Source organism: Rattus norvegicus, chromosome 10 (assembly GCF_036323735.1).
Source record: "Rattus norvegicus strain BN/NHsdMcwi chromosome 10, GRCr8, whole genome shotgun sequence".
In the NCBI taxonomy this organism is placed as follows: Eukaryota; Metazoa; Chordata; class Mammalia; order Rodentia; family Muridae; genus Rattus; species Rattus norvegicus.
The window spans coordinates 99,761,163-99,773,738 of NC_086028.1; the positions used below are offsets into that span (position 1 = coordinate 99,761,163).

A 12,576-nucleotide genomic window follows, 5' to 3' on the forward strand; every position below is an offset into this window, starting at 1 on the left:
GACACAGGCTGAGTGGCCTTTGTCGGAAGCGCTGAGACCAGAAGATGTTCTTTTTAAACATTTGGGTTATTTGTGTCCCCATGAGGAAACATCTTGAGGATGCGACCTGATTTGAAAACCAGGAAGCATTGTTCCTTGACTTAAGTCATCCAGTGGTAACTCACTGAAGGTTTACCTTACTTTCATTTTGGCTATAAACCTCCCCCACGAGACTGGAGTGGGGATTTTTATTCGTGATATCCTCTGAGAACTCGGAAACCTTCCTTTTAGAGTGTTTGGGGTTTGGAAGTTTGGATTAGGATGTTTGAGCTATCTTCTCAATGACTTACCCCAGCTCTTCTGGTTAAAAGTACAGTGGTTTGTTTATATGTGGGCAGGGCCGCATGCAGGCACGGCAGTATGTGAATTCCTGCTCTGGAGCAAACTGGAATGCAGAAAGAATGAGTAAGTGCAGCTGTTAGCCCAAATGTGACCAACTCTAATGGCTGGGGCTCTCAGCCACTGTGTGAGTTTCCCAAGCTGTTGTATATATAAGTATATTAGGGGTGTAGCTCAGCTGGTCAGGGGCTTGCCTGGCATTCCCAAGAACAGCGAATGGAAGTGTTGTCAAGAGGCAAGCGATGAGAACAAGCATGTAGAAACAAATGAGCCCTATTTGTCTCCCCGCCCCCTCTAGTCCCCTGTACGCCCTAAGTGGCTGAATAGACCTTATCCCCTGCCTCCTAGTCTCCTTGGCTTCCTAGGGTTGAAAAGGAAGAAGTGAAGACAGGCAGTCACATGCCCCGGAAACTGTCCTGCAGGGTTACCTACGGATGGTTTGATCCTTCCACCCAACATCTCCAGCCACTTTCTAGAACTTACCCTAGGGGTAGTTCAACCCCTCTCCTGACTTCTAGGGATCAGAGTGCATGTGGGGTTTTGTCAACTTGACACAACTGGAGGATGTGGGAGCCTGCTGTAGGGCGTGGTCCCACCCCTGGGGACGTGGTCCTGAGCTGTAAGAGAAAGGATGTTGAACAAGCATAGGGAGCGAACCATTACATGATCTCCAAGGTCTTTGCTTCAGTTCCTGCTTCCAGGATCCCGCTTCCAGTTCCTGCCCTGGCTTCCCTTGAAGAGGGATAGTAACCTGTAAATCAAATCAACAGTTTTCTGGAGCAAGTTCCTTTTGATCAGTGTTTTATCGGGGCACCAGAAAAATCAAATGAATACAGGCTGCGACGATTCAACAGATCCCGCCCCATCATCCCCGATGGGAATTTTACGTGGCTCTCTGCCAACCTGGTGGCCCTCATTACTATTAGTCCTCGAGTAAAGATAGGAATTTCGCCTCTCCCATTTTACAATGTCTATTTACTATTCTCCTGGAAACTGCATACCCATTAGCTTGCCTCATACACTCTAAACATGGGTTTCTCAAACCGGTAATTGTCCCTGAGGGGCAGATGGGAAGTCAGCAGTTTATTCTACAATTCTTGACTCTGACATGCTTTTTTTTTTTTTTTTTTCATTTCCAGGAACAATCTGACAGAGAGAGCCTCAGATCGGCTGCAGCTGTTCTTGACCCGATGACTTCTGGCTTCGTGGAAGGAGTTGTTTATCGCCCGCGAGTTACGAACGCACCGTAGGCAGCTGGGAGATGCGTTAAGCAGCAGGTCCGGTGTGGACAGTCACCCCTCGGATCAGCTGAGAATTCTGACCTTGGGTCAAACCAGTTTGTGTTTTGACCTCTTCCTTTCGAGTGTGTATTTTAATGACTTGAAATTCCCCCCCTTGGGTTATCTACGTCACTCTCTTTTGATAGACAGAAAGAAGAAGGAATATCAGTGGCCTCCTTTTCGAGGACTGTGACTCAACCATCACAGAACAGCAAGAAGCACATCAGATGCCACCCTCAATGACTCCAAAAGACAACCCTAGGAACGGCTTCTATGAAACAGAGCAACTCGTGTGGGGATGGATCTCGCCACCAGCCCCAGGAAGATCTTTATCACCCCTTTAAGCTTCCGGTAGTGCCAGACAAATTTTGGTTTGTGACAGTGTCCCCTCCACTCTCTTTCTCGGGCACATGCCTTCTCTTTGGTAAACTCACATTTCCTGGGTTATTTTGACCAGCCCTACTTCCCCATGCTGAGTGGTTCACTATTAAAAATCACTTGTACAACACCAGCCTTCCCCACCAGACTATCATTCTGACATGCGCAAGATGCGTGCCTGTCTTTCTCCTGGACGCAAGTCCAGTGCCCAGTGCACAGCCTGCTGAGGAATAGTCATACGTCAGATACTTACGGAATGAAAAAAAAAAAGACAATAGACACAAACCTTCACCATTCCGTGAACACAAGAAGTCTGGTAATAAGAAACAAGAAGAAGCAGAGGGCTGAATGGATGGCAGGCAATCACCAGCTGGTTGTAAAGACAAAAGAGGCTGGGTTCTCTCACCCTTGGGAGGGGGCGAGCAGGGCAGAAGGGTTCTGGACACTCTTGTTCACCTAGCAACCTGACTTAATGGGCAGAACTCCAAGGTTGGCTGCCTTGTCCCCACTTCACTGATGTTTGAGTGTCCAAATGGCCTGAGACCCACAAAGTCTATATGTAGCTGTGATGTTTGCACCCAAGACCATGTAGCTTCACAGATGGGAGGCAAGACTCTGTAGACCCGGGCAAGGCTATGCCCAACCTCAGTCAAGACTGCTGCTCGCTCCCCTTGGATTGTAAATGGGTTTTTGCTCACAGTCGGAAGAATGAAGCACCCAGATTGGAACTCGAGGCCCCCAGGGTCCAAGGGAGGAAGCACCTCTGACCTCACCTTTCCAGTGAGCTGGGGTAGCAGTCAGGGCTTGCAGAGAGGGCTATTGCAGTTTCCTTTCTGTCCTCAAGTCTTCACCATGCTCTCCCAGATCAGCTTGTAGAGACACTAGCCAGACTGGCAGGGGTCCCGGAGAGGAGGGTACCAGCTGGAGCCTGCTTCAACAGCACAGCCAGAGTTGCGCACAGCAGGGCTGGGGCTGCCTGTCTTTCCTGGTTGCAGCCAGAGGCTGGCTGTCCCCAGTGGATTCTTTCCATTTGTAATCCTAGTCTCTGTTCGCTTTGCCCAGACATCCCACCCTCGGAGGACGGTGCCATTGTGTGCCCCTGGTATGGAAGAGTTGTATTAGTCCTGGCTTGTATTCCTTGTTGTAGAAACTTCTGGGGACACTGATAGAGAGATCCCTCACGCGAAGCTTTTGCTCCCAGCCCCCATTTGTCAGTGTCTGAACATAACCACTTATGCACGACTAAAGATGCTAACTGGAAACAGGAGCCTTGGAGAAGTGGCCACTGGGCATGGGCTTTGAACCCTACAGATCACTGGTCCCTTAGAATCCTTGTCCTGAGTGAATGGGGGGAGAATCCTCTCCTGGGCTCTGAATCATGACTGTGTTGACACAGGAGGAGCAACAAAGGATCAGAGTAGCTAGAGAGGGCTGCAACCTGGGCTTCTGGCCCTTGGAGTCTGTTATAGACATGTTACAGACATGTGTTATAGGCATGTTATAGACATACAGCATTCTCTGCATCCTCAGAATCTGAGTGTCTTGGCTCTTCTTCCTCCGCTCCTTTGTCAACTGCAGTGGGGCCACCATTTCTCTCCCAAAAGGAGCAACACAATAAGACTAGAGAGACTGAAAAGACCAGCAACTCCTCAAAAACAGCACTTCCTACATGCTGGAGAGAGTTTATGCACTAGAAGAGGCTTCCAGGAGGGGAAGACAGGAGGCCCACTCTCCGTCCCTGGGCGTGCTTGTCTCTCAGACTCTCTCGTGGATACTTCTTTGGGTGCAATCTCAGCTAATGGAGGAAAAGCCATTTCCGGCTTTCTCTTTGATGTCTAGGATCCTGGAGCAGAGGTCTGGCTCCGTGAGAGATCTCACACTTTCCAGACTTAATGCAACCAGCAGCAGTCAGGCTGAGGGTGAGGTGGGTTGCACAGTCCCGGGTCACTCATACAGAGCAGAGAATCACTCAGATGAGAAGCCTTCCATACAGGTCAACAGTGCCATGAACTGTCTCTCAGGAAGGACTCCATGTCACCGTTCATCCACCTCAAACCATAAGCTCATTGAGATGAGCGGGGACACTGGGAAGACCACCAGCCCTGCCCCCACCCTCTTGGACTTGATTTCTGCGCATCGAGAGATCTGATAAGAGCCTAGGGGTCAGTTGGTTTGCCCTCAAATCTCACATCTTACAAACCATCTGGCCAAACCAACTAGAGAGGAGTGGGGCCTCTACCTGCCCTGCTCTTCCCTTTGGTATCTCAGCACACAGTTACCCGTTTCCAAACAGAGCCAAGAAAAGTCCATTCATCATCATGGTCCCTGTCTCTGAGGAGCTCACATCCCGGACACAGGACAGACTCCGTGGACTCAAGAACTAAGACTTGAGACCAGAAACGTGTAAGGAGATCTGAACAGGGCACACACAGTCTGGTTCCTATGATAGAATGTTCTAGAAAAGACAGGACTACAGAGACAGAAAGCATACCATTGTTTGCCAGACGTTCGGGGCACTGGAGCAGAGAGAGAAGGATGACGGGTGGATCAAAGCAGGGTATTAGGGCGGTGAAATGTTCTAGATGGCAGATACAGGACATCATACATTTACCCAGAGACACCACATGCACAATACCGACAGCAACCCTGGCACAGGCGGTGGGCTTTGTCTTGACAGTAACACATTGCCCTGGTTCCTTGCCCTGTACCACACTAATGCAAGATGCTCACAGCAGGAGCAACGGAGGTGGGAGTGAGGAGGTGCATGGGAACTCTCTGTACTTTCCAGTCAATTTTCCCCCTCAAACTGCTTAAAATCATAGTCTATTCATTTAAAGAAAAATGCAAGGTGGAGAAAGAAAGGGAGAGATGGAGTCGCTGTGGGAGAGCTGAGAGGGGGCGGGGTGGGAATAAAAAAGAAAAGTTAGAAATCAACCCTAAGAAGAACGATGCCCTTAAGGACGATCCTCCCACTCAGAGCCTGAACTTGCAATCCTTTCGGGACATGAAAAAGACCTTGTAGGTCAGAGCCCCTCATAGCAGCAAAAGTGAGAGGGAAGGGGAGAAAGTGTTGGGGTACAGTTTAGGGAGTGGGGCCCCTGGCACAGATGGCACAAACCGCAAGTGCAATTACTCAAAAAAAAAAAAAAAAGAACTTGAAATTAAAAAACGATTTCAAGCCAAGGAGGGGAGTACATAAGTTACTGCATCCCTGAGACATTTATGAATAATACAAATGCCGTGAGGTGCTGGAGCCCGAGCACAGTTAATTAATATGTACGGGAGCAGAGATGCTCTCAAAAAACAATGGCGCTGCTTCCCTCTTGCTGGAAGTAAAAATATTTCCAGAAAGACGGACACGTTTATTATTTCCTCGCATAATTACCTTATTGTGGAACGGTTGTAATGGAACACATTAGAGACATTAGAAGCATTGAGCACCTGCCTGCCTACCCTTAATGTGCTTTGGTTTCATGGTGCTGGGCTCGGCAGGTAGGCAGAGGCTGGCAGGGGGGCTGGGGAGACAGCCTCGCCCTTCCCTCTTGCCCTCTGCTTCGCCCCTGAAACCAACCCACTCTTCTCAGTTCCCCTCCCCTGCCTTCCACAGCCTACTGCCACTCATTTTGGGGTACCTCTGTGGGTCGGTGGCAGCTTGAAGAGCAGGTGTTGTAGAAGGCTGGGTTGGGAAGAAATGGCTGTAGAAATGAGAAAGGTGGATGTTGTTCCCAACTAGAGGAAGAAGGATGGATGGAGGAGGGAGGGAGGGAGGGAGGGAGGAAGGGAGGGAGGGAGGGAGAGGGAAAGAGAGAGAGAGAGCGCTTAAGCATCTACCTCCAAAGCAGGACAGCCTGGTTGGGGAGCTGTCTGTCTTCCTGCTGCTCTGGTAATTTGGGAGTGTTCTAGTATCATTTCTGTTGTAACAAATATCCTGACAAAAAGCAACTTAGAAGTTATTTGTCTTGCAATTTCGGGTTAAAAACAACCCCAGGTTAAGACCCACCATACCAGGGAAGTCACAGTAGTAGGAATTTGTTAACAGCTAGTTACATTGTATCCATCATCAAAAGCAAAGAGAGGAGATAGGCACGTTTGCTGGCTTAGCTAGCTTTCCTCACATACAGTGCAATGTCCAACCTAGGGAATGCTGCTGCCCATAGTGGACTGGATCAATTAGCAATCAAGACAACCCTCCACAGACATGCACACAGGCCAACCTGATTCAGAAAGTTCCTCAGTTGATTGAGATGTTCTTCCCAAGTGACTTTAGTCTGTGGCAAATTGACAGTTTAAATTATCACAGTGAAAAAGGAGAGGAAGAATTCTGGTCTGAGAGACTAGGCTCCAGTGTGTGCCCTATTCTGAGCCAAAGACTAAAAATCCCTTTGTTACTCTGAGTTTTAGAGTCTTTACCATCAAAAATGGCACCCGTGATGTTAAAGTTTTGGTGTCAGTGTGATGCAACGGAGGGTTGCCTAGGGAACTGGTAAATTCCTGTGGTGAGATTACTTCCCTCATTGTTGAGACAGAATACCAGAGAGAGCCACTTGAGGGTTTCTCTGGGCACATAGTTTGAGGCCATAGTCCGTCATGGAGGTTGCGTTGCATCCACCACCAGAAAGCAGAGAGAGAGATGGGTCTGCTGTTCAGGTTATTTTCTCCTCTTTCTTCAAGACCCCGGTCTAGGGGGTGGTGCCATCCATTCCACAGGAGATAGGTGCCTAGAGCAGCAAATGGAGTGGGAAGGACCTGTTCTGAATGACAAGAGGTACTAGCCAATTATTTTTGGGCACAGATGGACCAGGAGATCTCTCTCTCTCTCTCTCTCTCTCTCTCTCTCTCTCTCTCTCTCTCTCTCCCTTCCTCCGCCTCCCTCCCTGCCTCCCTCCCTGCCTCCCTCCCTGCCTCCCTCCCTGCCTCCCTGCCTCCTTGCCTCCCTGCCTCCCTGCCCCCCTGCCTCCCTGCCCCCCTGCCTCCCTGCCTCACTGCCTCCCTGCCTCCCTGCCTCCCTGCCTCCCTGCCTCCCTGCCTCCCTGCCTCCCTGCCTCCCTGCCTCCCTGCCTCCCTGCCTCTTTCTCTCTCATCTGGTCATATGATCCATCCTTCTTAAAGGCACTGCTGCCAGGATTTTAACTCACTTCTCTCATGATTCCCTCAGCTATGATACAATGTAGGTGGTGTCATGGGGGTGAGGGGGAGAGGGGGGAGGGGGGAGAACCAAATCTTTCATTTCCAGCCTCCAAAACTGTGGTCTAAATGATCTTCCTTCCTTTCCACCATACCCAGCCTCTGATCAGAGCAACAGAAAGCAAACTAAGAGCATTGCCAGCACAGGACACCTTCTGGTCACCTCAAACAAGAGACATACCTGGGTGCTGCATCCCACTCTTTTTCTCTACAGAGGACTACTTCCCCCGGTAGGAGATGTTTAATGTACTCTTTCCCAGGAAAAGAGGTACTGACTTCTCCCCTTGTCTGCCTTGTTCCCCTTAATGATTGCACTCGTTGGGAACCAGATATTGGCTATCCACAGTGACATACGTATGAGTGATGTATCGGCCACTCCAACCTGAATGTTCTGTCCTTGGTTTCTTGCCCACCTCTGGCTGTCCTACCCACACCCTGGCACACAACACACACACACACACACACACACACACACACACACACACACACACACTATTCTTCTGTCTTTTCCTCCCCTCTTCAGTTCACCTTTGGACACTGGCTTCTGGCAGAAACTTGCCCTGGGGCCTCATTGCTTTCCATTCTATGTCTTACAGCTTAGTTGTCTAGATAAATCTCACATCTGTCCTTTAAATTCAGCCTTTCTTATGGGCTCTAGGATTTGTGAACCTAGCCATCCATAAGACATTTCATCTATTTAAAGAAGAAGAAAAATGCCAGGAGGTGATGGCACACACCTTTTAATTCCAGCACTAAAGTAGAAGCAGTTGGATCTCTGAGGCCAACTTGGTCTACAGAGTGAGTTCCAAGACAGTCAATGCTAAACAGAGAAATGTTGTCTTAAAGAACCAAAAAAAGAAAGAAACCCATATGCCCCAAGCAGGAACTTTTATGTCCTTCCCTACGATTGCTTCTTCTGTTTTCTATTTCTGGGTCTTTCAACCCTGCCATTGTCAATGTAACACAATCTAGGAAGACAGTCTCAATGGAGAGGCTGCCTAAATCAGACTGACTGGTGCACATGTCTGAGGCGGAAATGTTTTGATTGTGTTCACTGATGTGGAAAGGTCCAGTCCACTGTGGATGGCTCCATTCCTTAGGCAGGGCATCTCAGACTGCATCCAGGTAGGGAGAGAGAGCTGAGCACACATGGGCACATCTGCCCATTCTCTCTCTGCTCTTGACCAGGGATGAGATCAGTTATTTCAAGTTCCTGCTTTGATGCGCTGCAGTGGTGCTCTGTGACCTGGAATTGTAAGCTGAACACGCCCTTCCTTAAAGCTGCTTTTCAGGGTGTTTTACCGACGTGATGCAAATGAAATGGCAACGTCTTGCAATTCAGAAACCCAAGAGTCTTCCCCTCTTCTCTTCACCTCTTGTATTCATCCAGCCATGAAACTGACCGGGTGCTTGAAACACCACAGGGCTCATAATCTTACTACCCCAGCAATGTCTTCTCCTGAGTAGGTTCATGGAGTAGCCTCCTATCTGCTCATTGTCCAAGAAGTTGGCACTGGTATAGATGGGCATACGTAGTTTCCGCTTCTTTCATCCCATTGTCCATATTGCAGCTTCTTACTAACTTCTGGAGGACTTTTCCCTTGCTTGAAATCCTCCCTAACTCCCCGATGGGTAGGGTGGAACCTGCCTCTCTGCACTGTTCAATCTTGCAGACCTTGCAACTCCCTTCAGTCTATGTCAAAGGGATCTACTTCATGCAATTTTTCTTTGTATGTAGCATCCTTGTCATCTAGAACTTGATTTATCCACCATCTGGTCAACCTCCATTGTAAACTAAGAATCATACTGGGATGTATAGCGAATGCCCCAAACTTGGTGGCTTCAAATAGTGACAATGTCTTTGACCATATCCTCTGCTGCTAGGTTTGGTTGGGCTCAGCTGAGTGGTTCTTCGTCACGGTCTCACTGCAGTCAGACTCCGGGCCTGGAATCTTCTTGAATGTTTTCTCAACTACGCGTCCAACTGGGTCAGTTTTGTCCATAAGCTGTGCCTGTGAAGTGGGACATCTGCACGCAGCCTCTCCATGTGGTTTAGACTTCCTCCCAATATGGCAATGAGTTCCTAGAACAACCATCTAGAAAGACAGAAATCAAGGGAGTCTGTAGTTTTTTTTCTCACCTAACCTGAAAGGCCTGCAGCCTTCTTAGTCTCGAATTTTACTGAGCAGGGTTGCCACCAGGATCTGCTCGGGTTCTAGGGGAGGCATGCAGACTTCACCACTGGGAGTGGGTGTGGCAAGGTTTAAAGAGAGTCCGTGGCATGGAAGTAACGCATACTGCTTCTTTACGAAAACACAACCCAACGCAGGAGACAGTCCCTCCCCCAGGAAGCCCTGGATGCTGTAGAAAGTTGAAGGTCCCATGATCATGTGTTGGAGCACTTGCCCTCCAGCCACGGGCACATATTTTGGTGAAGGCTATGGAACCCTTAGGAGGTGGAGCTCACTAGAGAAAGTGGGACACTCTTGGGGATGGACTTGATGTTGCACAGCCCATCAGCACTTCCTGTCTGTTTTCTATTTCCTGACTGTGGCTCCATGAAGGCTGTCTTTTCTTTATCTTTGCGTGTAGCACACATTGTTAAGCCATTCATACTGATGGCAGGATGGGAGAAGACCTGCCTCCTGCCTGCGCACGTTCCATAGCAGGTCAGGTACTTGCCAAGATGGCCACTGCTCAGGAGAGGATGGCCAGAGGTTCTAGCTGGAGCTGTCTCACTCCCCACAGACATGCATGTTTCCTAGAACTGCTGTTTAGCAAGATCTCTCCCCTGGAAAGTGTGCAACCAACCAGCAGCATACACACGTTCAGAGATTCCATCCAGAACTATCCATTTTGCCCCAGCCTCACCTCCATCTCCTTGTGCTTCTAAACTACCCAGTGATGAACCTGTGGAGGGGTGACTGGATGGTAAGAAAGCCTGGAGGGTTAGCGGGATGGTGGGAGATTTACAGAAGTGAGGATACTGTGCCCCCTGCCTGCTGCCTGCTTCCCCGGTCAGCTCCCTGGAACCTCAGTGGGCAGAAATATCCCTTCTCATTTCCAGCCCTTTTCCCCAGCTGCCTGGCCTGGATTGTTGGGGCCTCTGCAACCATTGTGTGCTAAGCCATTCAGCGGGGGCAGCTCCCTAGTGGGCATCCACAGACCCGCTGCCTGACAGGCCATGTGCAAGGGGACAGGCCTGAATGACTGTAATATGAACCGTGAAAGTGGATATTAAAGGCTTTATTACAGGGTGAGGACTGCTAATTGCCACGTTCCTTTCAGGAAGCCAGCACTGATGAGCTTAAGCAGAGGCACCCAATTATTATAACTCTGTCAGCTCAGAGCTGAGGAGAGAGCAAGGGAGGGAGGAGGCAGGCTGCAGGCACGATTACCTGAACTTTATCCAAGGCACACACTGCCGGCCTGGAATTCTAAAGGGAGATTGCCTCTGCACGGAGCTGCCTCCCTGCCACAGCTGTGCTGTGGTTGATGACCGAACCCAGCCCTGCTCAGCCTCTGCCCAGTCTTCCTGTAGGGAAGGCAATGGCTGGTGAACAGCCTCGGAGATCAGAGGTGGTACTAGGCATGCTGGGATTGAACTGCCTAGACTCTTTACACAGGAGGAAAAGGACCAGAGGGCTGGGCCTTTTACTGGAGGGGTTGGAGGGGGCACTTGGGGCACAAAGCACCATAGTAAATCTGGGGGCATCTGTAATCCCAGCTCCTATGGCAGAAACAGAACCCCCAGACAAGCCAGCTAGCCTAGTGTGCAAAGAGCAAAGGACAAGAGAGCCCATCTCAAGCAAAGTGGAAGACGAGGACACCTGAGGTTGTCGTCTGACACACATTGTGTGCACACTCCCACTGCCCACACAGGCGTATCATATTCATGCATACACAAAGCTTTTCTTTTCAAGAGTCTCTGAGACGATGGGGACTTGGCCAGGTCACCAGTAGGGCAGGACTTGGACTGTTGACCTGTCCCCATGTTAAAGCTCCAACTGCATGCATGTTCCAGGGAGGGACCAGGAATATGGGAGTCAGTCATTCTTAAAATGAGTTGGCAAGGATGGGTATTGCCCACCGTGTGCATGGGACACAAGATGAGTCTTACATGTATTCCTAGAAACAAGGACTGTGCTGCATGGGTACTTTGAAACAGCATCACCAGAATTCATTGCCTGCATGTTCCAAGCATTCTTAACACTTTGTATCTTGCAGAGGGCTTTTGCAGAGTCATTTAGCTGTGGGGCATCTTCTGGGGGCCGGGTTCGGGAGGCACTAGAATGGGAGCGAAGACTGTCTACAAGGAGAACAAGCCACCAGACAGTGGTAGTAACACACGGAAAGAGCTAAACAGGGCTGTGCGCACACCTACCATGTCTTTAATTTAATCATATAAATTTAAGGGAGTGCAATAAAAGGCTAATACTACAAGGTGTGACCCGCTCGTGCTGGTTGAGGAGATGGAGAAGGAGAGCTATTTCTTGGTCTAAGAACTCCTGTCACACAGGTGGTCAAGGCTCACTGGAGAGGCAGCTTCGGTGGTTGGGATGTCAGAAGGCTGAGCAGGGGATCAAGAAGAATGCAGAAGAGGAGACAAGAAGAGGCAAGGGGTGGCTTTCTCCCCAGCGTCCTCTAGGGGTTCCATCTCTGACATAATGGTGCCGCCTGTTACTGAATGCCCAATGACCTCCCAAGGGACATTCTGAAGGCTTGTTCCCTACCTCCAGGTGCTTTCCTGGAAAGTTGGGGCACTTTAGGGGTGGGCCCTGGTTGGGGGGAAGTGGGTCTCTGGGGGAGGGCCTGTTGCATGCATGCTGTGCACCAGAGCTGCCTCTCCAGTGAGCCTTGACTACCTTGTGTGACAGTAGCTCTCACAGCAGGAAATTACTCTGCTTAGCCATCTGCCCTGCTCCATCAGCATGAGGCGGGTCACATCTTGTACTATTAGCGTTTTATGTGCTACCGCTTAAATTTATATGATTAAATTAAAGAGGTAATAGGTACGCACACACCTCCATCTAGCTCCTTCCCTGTGGTATTATCAGTTTGATAGCTTGAACTCCTGGTAGACAGAGGCTTCACTCTCACCCAGTGTCTCCTGCACCACCCGGCCCGCAGTAGGTAGGTACTCCACGGTTAAATGACCACTGGAAAGCCCTCTGCAAGACATTAAGCAATGAAGATGTTTGGCTCTTTGATCCTGCTGCTGCGCTTCCTCTCTCTCTCTCTCTCTCTCTCTCTCTCTCTCTCTCTCTCTCTCTCTCTCTGCTTTGTTATCCAATACGATGTGAAGAATGATCCCAGGACCATGATGTCTGCCATGTCTTCTCTACCTCAGTGGACT

At 49.7% G+C, this 12,576-nt stretch overlaps 1 long non-coding RNA gene across 7 annotated transcripts in view; it reads left to right on the forward strand.

The window, feature by feature from the left end:
* LOC102548022 (uncharacterized) overlaps positions 1-5,219 on the forward strand; it is a 33,884-nt gene extending 28,665 nt beyond the window's left edge. For all 7 annotated transcript variants that reach the window (XR_005490534.2, XR_010055474.1, XR_357987.5 and 4 more), the window contains one exon: positions 1,518-5,219. This is a non-coding gene — a long non-coding RNA (uncharacterized LOC102548022). The remainder of the gene's footprint in view (positions 1-1,517) is intronic.
* Positions 5,220-12,576: the final 7,357 nt, after the last annotated feature.